Source organism: Coenobita brevimanus, chromosome 71 (assembly GCF_032717465.1).
Source record: "Coenobita brevimanus isolate Jiangsu-jjx chromosome 71, ASM3271746v2, whole genome shotgun sequence".
Lineage (NCBI taxonomy): Eukaryota > Metazoa > Arthropoda > Malacostraca > Decapoda > Coenobitidae > Coenobita > Coenobita brevimanus.
In genome coordinates this window covers 29,318,020-29,330,334 of record NC_137024.1, presented here as the reverse complement: position 1 = coordinate 29,330,334, position 12,315 = coordinate 29,318,020, and the positions used below count along the sequence as shown (strand labels likewise).

At 40.4% G+C, this 12,315-nt stretch overlaps 1 protein-coding gene across 1 annotated transcript in view; it reads right to left on the bottom strand.

Moving 5' to 3' along the window:
- The window catches only part of polybromo (protein), a 740,816-nt gene that overhangs the window by 392,328 nt on the left and 336,173 nt on the right, over positions 1-12,315 (bottom strand). The window lies entirely within an intron of this gene.

Here is a 12,315-nt window from a genome sequence, read left to right as displayed (position 1 = left end):
GAAAAATATAACAGACTATCAGGAAGAACTGATGTGGTAAGGTGCTTTTACTGCTTAAAGCAATGAATATGTTTAGCCCCCTCAAAGGCTGTGGGTTCAGAAATTTGTGTGTTCCCATGGTCGGCCTTGGGACCATTTTTTCAAAGTTCTAATTATTTCTTTTTCTTACGTATGTGAAAAGACTCATCTGGCACACCTGGCTTTTTCTTCTTATTATTTTTTTCCTCTAAACCCATCCTGTGATTTGCTATGATTCGTGTACGAATCAATAAAATTAGGATGCGTGTTACATTAGCATGTAAACATCGGCGAAATCATCTGGGATGAAGTGAACTGTGAAGCCTTCACTGCTTGGGATGGTGGAGTAGGGTCGTGTAAACACACCAGTGACCTTTGTTCCCTTCCCATAATTGCTCGCATTTTTTTATAGCTCACCCTAACTCAATGTCATTGACAGTGGTACAGTAAGGCATTGTTCAAGGCCAGCAGCTATGAAAGCGATAATGGAATACATTATTGTCTGTATCAGTCCTCTCTCTTTCACACACACACATAAGAACGAACAAAAGAATGAGCAGTAAATGTATGCTAACTTTAAGGAGCAGAAATAACTGTGCTCAGTCCGTCCGAAATATATTGGGAAGAGTGATACTGAACGAAGAATGTGGAACTCAATTCTAACCTACAAGGACATATGGGACGAAGGAGTAATTTTTTTTTTCTGATTAGCAAACATTTTTGTTCCATATCGTCTCTTAAAATTGTAAAACCCATAATCTTTCATGTAAGCATACTGCCTAAAGACCTTACCAATTCAGTTCATATTCCTCCAGTTTGTCTTCTATATTTTCCTGACTATTTTGAAGGTGGTAAATTATGTTCTCTTGCTGAAAGAAACTTACTTAAAATTAGGCCGCATGTAACATGAGCATGTAAACATCGGCAAATACATCTGGAATGAAGAGAACACCTGACTGCTTGGGGTAAACACACCACTGACCTTCATTCCCTTCCCATATTGGTTCTCAGTTTTCTATAGGACACCCTAACTCAACGTCACTGACACCGAAACAGTAAAGTGTTGTTCAAGGTTGGCAGCTATTAAGGGTTTAATGGAATACTGTATGAAACATTCAAAATGGGCGCGGTGCACAGTGCCGCGCTCGCTTGACCAGAGAAAACGAACTAACCCCTCCCTGGTAAACAAATTTTCGCGCGCTTCTCAGTTGAGTCCACGTCCCTCCTCTCCTCGCAGCTTTGCAGTATGTGAGGATATTTTTGCAGCTCTTCACTTTTTCGTATTGTTTCACCATGCCTCCCAAGCACCCTGCATCATCTCCGGCATCAGGGGAGCCCGCTGCAAGAAGCAGCAGCACCGTACTCTAACTCTGGAAGGGAAATTGGAAATTATAAGACCCCATGAGGAGGGGCAGGGAGTCTTGGAGATTGGGTGTGCTTTAGGCCTTGCAGCTTGCACTGCTGGGACTGTGACAAAGAAAAAGGAGATGTACAAGAATATGCCCATCTCCTTCTCTACAATTGTATACAGGTACTGCTTACTTCAAAATGGGGAGAGGGGTAAAGTTTAGGTGGGGGGTCCGAGAGGGTCCTGGGATGCATCCCCCAATTAATATGTATACTGTATTTCAATGGGAAAAATTGTTCCAGTATACGAAATTTTGAATTACGAAAGATTTTTTTAGTCTCTATCCCTTTCATATATCGGAGACTCACTGTACATGACACTTTTCCACATTATATCCATTTGCCATTTATCACTCCATTCATGAAGTTTAATTCTTCTTGTAGCTCTCTACAAGAGTCTGTGTTAGTAATTCTCCTTTGTATTTTTGCACCATCAGCCAACATAATTAGATAGTTTTCATTTCCAGTGTTACTATTAATGTAATTTGTATACACTAAACACTTAACTGGTGCCAGCATTGAGCCCTGTGGAACTCTGCTGGTCACTTCCCTCCATGATGAGTAATTTCTCCTTAGTACTGTTGTCATTTTTCTTTTTCTGAGAAAATCTTGCATCCAACAGTGCAGGTTGCCTTGCATTCCTCCTTGATGGTACAGTTTCCATAAAAGTCTTTGGTGCAGTACTCTGTCAAATGCTTTCTTGAAATCTAGATAGATACTGTCCACCCATCCTTATCTTTTCTGCAATGTTTTTGCAACTCTATCATACTACCTTAACCCCTAAACAGCGCGGTTGTTTTTGCTTGACTTGTGTGTCTTGTGGGCATATTCGCACTCCAACACTCTCTCTAAAAATATTTGTAAAAAATCAGTTATTAGTCCTAGAATATTAAAATTACATATGCACATGGCACATACCTTCAGCTTTCTCCTGGGATATTTGTTGAGCCTTCATCGAGTACCGAAGGACTTGTGGAGACCTCTGAAGTTGGGTAACGAAGTCTCCACTTTACACTTCCCGACAACCCGTAATATGATTACCACAGCCTGACATTATCACTAGAAACACAATTCTATGATTCTCAAATAGTTTGGAATCCATACTCCAAAAAAAAAAAAAAAACACTGTGAAAGCAATGAAAATTACGAGCGCGTATGACCTTCCCACTTGCACTCGTTCGCCACTGGTGTTGTCATTTATTATTCATAAAAACACTCACACTTTATATTTCTATTACCATATAACACTTATATATATCTACAGTCTTTATCCATAAGCTTCCTTCAGTAATAGTAGTTTATTGTCACTGTAGGTATTCAATTTCTCTTTCAGTAAAATATGTAGCATTCACTTTCTCGTCCTGTATCCTAGCACTGAGAGTGACTCTGTCACTTTCACTTCCACTTTCATAACTCATAGTATTCATACATGCTAGAGTGAAACTTTCACTTTCATTATTCCTAGTATATATACTTGTATTCTTATATTACTACTCATTTACATTTCTATTTACATTCTCTATTTTATTTACATTATTTACATTTCTATTTTATTCACACTGTGTTATGCACCGTCACTTGCAGTAACTTATAAAACTATTTTCCACTGTTCACTTATATTTACAATCATTGCTTTCACTTGCTGTTTACACATTATTTACATTTCTACTTGCACTGTTTTACTCACCAGAAAGATCCTAGTCACTGTCTATCATTTTCATTGACAAATTAGCCAGTTGACGTTCCATAACAGTCACTTAGCCCTTTACCCCTTTCCACACGAGGTTTAGTAGGGGGTAGAGGTCACAGGGCCCTTTGCATGGGGCTAAAAAGCAGCAGAATTGGACAGGCGCGAATCCGACGTGGTTTCACCTTGATAGATGACAGTAAACTGAATACAGCGTGGTGGCCTAGCCGCCTAGGGAGAGTGCAATGCTGCCAATGTCAGCGTAGTGACAGCTGCTAATATATACACTATGAAATGATTGGCAGGAAATCTAGACAATACATAGTAAATTAGGTAGTTCCAGGTGAATGTAAATATCACTTAGGCTTCTCCCTTCCTTTCTTATATATATTTTTATTACAAGAATAGATTATACGGCATATTTCAAGAGGAAATAAATAGCTAAAATTAGCGAACGAGTGCACATGAGGTGTTGTCAGGTGATAATTAGCCAATTCCAGGTGTATGGCACTATCACTTACCTTATTTCTTTTTTGTATACAGTAATCCCTCCACTATCCGACGTAACAGAGCCAAAGGCATGTCCGGAAAGTGGTCCTGTCTGGATAGTGGGCACCAGCCTCCTGGACTTGTACTTATGGACCCTAACTCAGAAAAACACCTATACAACTCCCTCTGGACATGCATAGCACCTATTTAAGACCCAAATCACACCAATAAAGGACAAAAAAGACTGAAATAAATGCAAAAGAACCATAAAATTAGGGTTTAGAGGTGAGTTTATACAATATTAAACATTCTGGGTACTTAGAACAAGTCCCTGGCCCCTGGACTGGTACTTATGGACCCTAACTCAGAGAAATACCTCCCTACTGCACATGCATAGCACCAAATACCCTATTCACACCAGTAAGGGACATAAAAGAGTGAAATGAGGTGTTAGAGGGAAGTACAGTATGGAAAATACAGTACAGTACAGTATGAAACATTCTGAGTACATACAGCAAGTCCCTGGCTATATCGATGAATAACTGCCTCCTCTCAGACTTGGGAATAAACATCATCTTCCTCTCCACGTTGTGTTTGCTTTTCGACGAGAAGTCAGCCGTGTACTGCATGAGTTCGTCTCGGGATCTCTTAATATCAAACAAAGTAGATCAGGCCAGGTTGAACTCACGAAGGATGTGTGATGAAGACCATCCCGCATCTACAATCTCCAATATCTCCCTCTTCTTCTCCAGAGTCAAATCCACTCTCTTCCTCTTCTCAGGCGGCGGGGCCATCATCACACACACGAAAGAGAGGCACGAGAGCAGAAGGAGAGCCAGCAGCAGGTAAGGCACCACCACAAAAGCGAGCACGTGGGCAGCCATGACGACGATCGTGCACTCGCGACAAGAGACAGGCGGTAAGTGGGGAAGATGCAGGGGCGCTCTAGTGGACGTCGGAGGAATGACGCTGCACACGCTAAGTTCAAATTACGGGCGGGAAAAAGTCGGATTTTTAAAATTTTTTTTGCAGTTTTCGGACCATTTTGGGAATATTGGATTCCAGGACGATAATGTACGGTAAGTGAGGATGTCCGGAAAGTGGGGGTCCAGATAGTACGGGGATTACTGTATATTATTTGGTATAAGAATAGGGCATAGGGCTTATTTCAATGGATGAAATCAGTGGAAAATTCCAGGGAAGATCTACTTAGCGTAGCACAACCGGGCAGGCGAGAGGAGAGAGTAATGGAGAGGAGGTAGGGAGGGGAGTCAAGAATGGGGAGAAATGGCTAAATTGTCAACAATGGATGGGAGTACAGATGAGATTAGGAGTGCTGACTAGTGTTGGACATTGGCAGTACTGATAGATGATACAAGCCACCACTTGAAAGCCCGGGCGAATTCAAAATAACACAGAATCACAAAAGTGACGCCCCGCGGTATGATCCTTTGCTCTCAAGCGTCACGAAAGTGACGCCCCGCAGTTAAGGGGTTAATAGGTTAGTAAGACATGATTTTCCCTTTCAATAACCAAACTGCCTTTCTGTTATCATACTGTGTTCTTCTAGATGGTTAGCCAAACTTTTCTCATCAGCTTTTCTAATATCTTACTTACAACACTGGTTAGTGATACTGGTCGGTAGTTGAGTGGATTTTGTCTACTACCATTCTTGAAGAGGGGAACACTGTTTGCTTTCTTCCAAATATCAGGTAGTTTACCTTGACCCATGGATTCCTTGAATATTAAATATATTGGTCTACTTAACTCTTCTGCACATTCATGTAGTACCCAACATGAGATTTCGTCAGGACCATTTGCTATTCCACCGTCTAGTTTACTTGACTCCTCCTGTATTTCTTTCTCTGATATTTGTATAATCTGTAATACATGTGGGCATGCTTGTTGTATATCATCTCTCTCAAAATTATTTTCTTCTGTAATGACTGACTGGAAATTTTTATTTAGTGCTTCAATATCTTTCTCTTGCGTATAGATGATCCCCTCATCTGTAATGGACTGCATTTTATCTTTAACTTTGGTTTTGCTTCAGATATAGCTGAAAAATAGCTTCAGTTGATCCCTGCCTTTAATTATAATGTCTTCCTCAAACTGTCTGTAAGGCTCTCTCCTTATCCTTGTATAATCATTCCTTGCCTATATAGTTATTATATGCCCGCTCACTATTGTCTTCTGTATCCATTCCACAAGTGTCTTTTTTTCTTTTTTTACATTCTGTATTAAATCACCTTTTTATATTTCTTTTCTGCTTCTTTGTGCTGTGGGATGTAATTTTGGACTCCTATTTAATAAAGTTATCAGAATTTTCAATATATATCACATTTAAATCTTGTCCTCTAAGCTCCTTTTCCCAATCTTTTTCTAAGAAGTACTTCTTTAGGTCATGGTAGTTTCTCTTATTGAAGTTTAGGCACTCTTTGTAACTCATTACTGTTAACTATGTCATATGCAATCCTGAAGTTAAAATTTAATACTGCATGGTCACTTTTGAAGAATGGAGGGTGATACATTATATTGTCTGTATCATTTTTTTGCCTAGTAAATATAAGATCTAGTACTGATGGATCATCAAGTCCTCTTTTTCTGGTGTTTTCCTTTACATGTTGTGTTAGGAAAAACTCCTGCACAAGGTCCAGGAGCTTTTGGTCCCAACAGCTTTCATGGCTTCTTACATCTAGAGTATTCCAATTTAGGTTTATATTGAAATCTCCAGTTAATATAATTCTCTCAGATCTCTCTTCCATTCTATGTAGTAACACTCTTAAACTCTGAATTGTACTCTCTGCCAGGTCTTCATATACGCCTCTTTCCCAAGTGTTTGTTCTGGGTGGCATGTATAAATTTCCCACAATTAATTTCCCTTCAGATATAGTAATCTGTACTGCAATAAGTTCTAACTGTCAGGGTATACCTAGTTCTATTTCTTTGACTGGTAGATTTATCTTTGTTAATATTATAATTTCTCCTCATTTTCTGAAATTCCTATCTCTTCTCCATATATTATATTCCTCTAAGTTAAGGGTATCGTTTGATATCCTTGGGGCTAACTTTGTTTCAGTTAGGCAAATAATATGTGGTTAATTTTCTTTGGTATATTCTTTATTTCTAATAATTTTGATACCATTCCATCTACATTTGAGTACATCAACTTAAACATATTGTTTACATACTTGCCATAGCTTGATTCCATTACCTTTCCTTCTTTTATTCCCTTCTGGTACCACTTTTGTACCTGCAATCCAATTACAGCTACCACAAATTGACTTAGGACCTCCCCCCGCAAGGTATTAAAAAACACAGAAATCACAGTATATCACAATGTTTGTTCATGAAACACCATTCGTTAACAGGAAATCATGTTTCCCTTGTTTTTCAGGACCAGTTGGATGTGTTTTGGCACGGAATCACTTAGATCTCTAAAGTAATCTAAGGGCATCTCTTTGCACCAAACATTTATCAGTTCAGTCTTCAGGTTGTCCAGACTGGGTCTCCTTCTCTGCCATGATTTTCTTCATCTTTTCCCAGCAGTTTTCTATCAAATTTAGATCTGGACCATTGCCAGGCCAGTTGAGGACCTCAATCCAATTATCCTGAAACCATTTTGTCACCTTTCTTGACTTGTGACATGGAGCTGAATCGTGCATCAAAAAGTCGCACCCATGAATAGCAAAAAAGTTTAACAAATGATCTGTCAGAACCTGAATGTACTGGCCACCATTCATCATCAAGTTCTTAAGAAGAAAGTAGAGGCCTCCCCTTCCCATTTCCCCTGAGAAATACCCCCATGCCATTACTGATTGTGGGTGCTTAACAGTCAGCACCATGTAAGAAAGGTCATATCAACTACGGGAGGCAGGGAGACGAACCTTGGCAGAATGCACCTGGAACACTTGAAATGTGCTTTCATTGGAAAACATAACTTTTCTCCACTTGTCCAATGTCCAGTGTGCATACTTCTTGGCAAACTGAATGTGCTGTTTCTTCATGCGATCAGTGAGAAGCGGTTTCTTTGCTGTGGCGCGGCTTGACAAACCCAGCTCCTGCAAGCGGTGCTGGATAGTTTGAATTGAATTGTCTTGTAACAGCTGGGGATGCATTCTCTTCAATTCTGTCGCTGTCAGTTGAGGATTCTTGATTACTTCCCTCTTCAGAAGCGTATCTGTTCCTCTGGAAGTCATCCTCTTCTTTCCACCACCATGCTTGTGCCCTGGTATGACATCAGGTGGCATGCCGCGCGCTGCAGCAAGGATCTTCATGACGGTCGACTTTGCGCGTCCAGTACATTCACAAATCGTGTCCATAGGGACATTATCCTGCCACCATGCAATGATATGGACCCTCTCATCTCTTAAGCAGTACTTTCCAGGCATGACAACTCGGCTCTAGGAAAGTAACAGGGCAAACAGTAATGCATACGAAAAAAAAGGAAGGTGCAAGCTCGGAGCGACAGGAACATATACTCCCACTCTTGCTTCTAGGCAACCACTGACATGCTGAATGTTTCACCATCTCCCGCCAGCACCAGAGGAGTTGCCAGTTACTTCTTGCCCCAAAAAAATCACCTGGCAGAGGTGGAAACACAAAGCAAAGACAGACAACTCTCCCACAGCAATTGTGTACGTAGGTCCTAAGTCAATTTGTGGTGGGTGAACTTTGTACAAAAATTTACTCTTCTCTTCCTCTGATCTTTCCTCGTTTTTTGTCTTTGCTTCCTCCCTCTTTTCCTTTAGTTTACCCAATTCCTCTTGAGTTAGGCATCTTTTTATCCATACATTTCTGAATTCCTCTTTTTTCATGATTTTTTTGGCATTTTTAAATATTTCCTCTACAGTGTTTGCACTCTGGAATGTTACTTTCAGGGGCCGTGACTTACTTCTTTCATATTTCCTTAGCCTTTTATGTACTTCCATATCTTTCTCACAGATATCCTCTGATACTTGCTGCAGTATTTTCATTATACTTTCCATCTCCTTTTTGTTTCTTGAGATTCTGTTTCTTATATCTTCTTCACCTATGCCACTGATTACTATGGATTTGTTAATCTCTACAGCCTCCCTGACTAGTTTTGGGTTATTCTTTATAATTTCTTTCACTTCCTTTCTTACGCTTTTTTCTTCTACCTTTGGATCTATATCATTCTTTACATTCACCATTTCAGCATACGCAGTTTGTACCTCATCTTGGTAATTTCTCACAATTTCATTTACCTGTGTTATTTTCTCTTCAGTGTTACTACTTTGGTCTATCAGACTGCTTGCTTGCCTGATTTTCTCCATATCATTTCTGAAATCATCCATAATTCTCTCATGGTTAACAACTGTACATCCCATTTGACTAGCCTTTGTTCTCAGTGAATTTACCTCAGCTGATAGTTCATCTATTGTTGTGGCTTTTCAGTTTATTTCCTTTATTAATTCCTCATTTTTTTCCTTCTGTCTGCATAGCTCACTCTTGATTTTTTCAAATTCCATTTGAAAAGATCTTTCTAGCCTACTTACTCTTTCAACTATTTTATTGTGTTTCCTTTTCAACCAGGTCTGGCTAGAAGTCAACAACCTGTTTTTACCTGTGTCTCTTTTCTTAACACCTTTTAAAGGCGTCTTTCCAAAATACGCCATCTTAAAGAAATGATCTCTACTTACAGTTTTTGTATCACTGTCATCTGCTAACCTTGGTGTTGTCCAGCTGATGTGTGGAAATTCGTCACATTCCTTGACACTGATGTACTGACTTTAGTCTACACTTCTTTGTTATTTCTTGCTTTACTATGTTGAATCATCACCTAAATTAGCCTGATATGAGCTTGACCCATCAACAAATACTGTACAATTTTGGTATCCCTAGAGAGGTGCTCAGTGATACATGTCCAACTGGTGTGCTAGTCACTGTGTGTGTGTGTGTGTGTGTGTGTGTGTGTGTGTGTGTGTGTGTGTGTGTGTGTGTGTGTGTGTGTGTGTGTGTGTGTGTGTGTGTGTGTGTGTTGAACAAAGTAAACAGCAAGCCCAATGTGTGACGCATGGGATGGCCACTGTTTACAACAATGTTTTAGTCTTAATGTTACAGTGCAATAATTTCTTCCTGCAGCTTCTTGACAATTATATTACCATATATGCTTCTACATATCCTTGCGTTTTATGCATATGTAATAGTGGTGTGATCAAGTTTTAAGTATGAGGTCAGTCTGAGAGGCAACTGCCAATTAACCCTCCCACACACAAAGACACAATCTGCGTTCTTTGGGTGTTTCCTGGTAAAAGCACAGAGACCCGAATCGAGCCCCAAAGCAGGAAAAAATTTGCCAAAAATAAGTTTTTGGCTGGTTTGCATAAAATTCTGGTGAGTCCTAGCAGGCCAGTCTAGCGTCCAAAGTAAATATTTGCCAGCCCTGTTGGGCCAGGCATGGGACAGAGCGTATCAGTATTCTGCAGCATCTCATCACCATCCAGGCCGAAGGGTAGCGCTCCGTCCTTCGTCCCGAGGCAGAAGCCGCAATTGAAATATCGTTATTGTACAGTGTTTGTAAATAGACTGTAAAGTGATTATGTCTATGGAACATACAAATACAATAATCCCTCTAATAACCGAACGCCCAATATCCGAACATCCCCACTAACCAGACATAATCGTCCCAGGATCCAATATTCCCAAAATGGGCCAAAAACTACAAAAAATTCGAAAAAAATCAGACTTTTTTCCCACCTGAAATTTGAAATTGCCACGTGGCACCGAACAGCTGTTACACCATGGTCCCTTCACCCCTTCCTTCCTCCCCCCTCCCCTCTCCCCTGTCAGGATTGCCATTTGGTATTTTTCATTACCAAGTGTGGGCCAATTTGGTAATGAAAAATTCGTTTGGTAATGAATCAGAATAATGCATTACCAAATGGGTTTTTCACATGTATGAGGATACCCAGGATGGAGATGGTGGATTGTTTGCTCTCTCTGATTAATTTGGTAGCCTATATAGCGTGATAATAATCAACATGCTGTTAATTATAAGAAGAGTGATTACATGTATTTCCACTTGTTTTATATAATTAGTGAAGAATAGATGCTAGCTTTATGAATTTGGTAATGAAAATAAAAAATGGTAATGAAAATTGAGGAGTTTGGTAATGTGGCCGTTGCGATCTGGCAACTCTGTTACCCCGCCATCATCAACAGTCACAGCCTAACTCCGATCGAGAGCAGATGCTTATAGCAGTGCAAGCCACAGGTGCTTGTTTTTTGTGAATAAACTGCAATACCTCGCCACTAGAACACACAGGAATTTACAGTGTTGTGCAGTGTTAAGAAATTAGAATTTAGAGTGCAGAGGATTAACCGTGGACTGCAAACTGGCGGTTCAAACCAGTCCAGGAGCCAGGGACTTGTAAGTACCCATAATGTTTAATACTGTATAAACTCACCTCTAAAACCTCATTTTATGGTTCTTTTGCATTTATTTCAGTCTTTTATGTCCCTTATTGGTGTGATTTGGGTCTTAAATAGGTGCAATGCATGTCCAGAGGGAGTTGTATAGGTGTTTTTCTGAGTTAGGGTCCATAAGTACAAGTCCAGGAGGCTGGGGCCCAATATCCGGACAGGATCACTATCCGGACATGCCTTTGGCTCTATTACATCGGATATTGGAGGGATTACTGTATTACACGTAAAGCATTGGGGCCGTTATCAGCCGTTAGGCCTAGGGCAGAATTTGTTTGTTATACTGTACCGGGATTTGCTACTCTGCTTCACCCTGCCCCAAATGATGAGAGTATTTTACCGATATAGTGAAGTAAATGCTTATATTGTGTGAAAGACATACAGTAGTGCCCAGATTAGTGAAATAACTGACCTGCCTTAGCAGGCATTATGTACGCCATAGAGGTAGCCCATAGTCGGGAAGCGAACAGGCGTCTCGTACGCCATAGTCGGGAAAGGAATATAGAGGAGGTTGGGATGGAATCATTGTGATAGTGACATATTGCGTATGGGTCAGTATGAAATATATGAATATAGTGCAGCGAGTGTTCGTGGTAGGTGGGGGCACCCAACATCCACCCACTTAATGTAGTAGTACTTTGTTGTTAGGGTAGCTCTACACTGAGTGGCAAGCCATGTGATTTCCTATAAACCAGGAAAGCATTTACAACGCTGGGTGGTAACCTTATAACCAACCAACATGTGTTCCCTACATGACAACAAGTGGGTTGGCGGAGGGTTAGTGCCCCTCCCCAGAGAGCAACTAAATAAAAATATGAACAAGAAACCTCGGACCAAGACTGACTAAAGGATGACGACTAAGGACCTAACAAAGGACATGGTACAGATAGCTACATGGAATGTAAGGGATGCAATTGATGAGGTGGAAGGAAGAGAGACTGTCCAGGTGGCTGAAGATGCAGAAGTGGATGTATGTGGATTAACTGAACCTAAATTGAGAGGTGAGTGTGTCAGAGAATGGGAGTATGGATGGGGTACATGCATATATATATATGAGAGTAGGTGAGAATGAGAGGACAAAAGAAGGAGTGAGTACTGTTGTAAATAACAGACGGAAGGAGAAAATAAGAGAATATGGATCTGTTGGCTCAAGGATTGTGTGGGTAAGATTGAAAGTTGGACTACAAATGTGGGTGATTGTGTGTGTGTATGTGCCAATGCAAGACTGTGCAAGTAGAGTGAGAGAAGAGTTCTGGACAAACATGGAA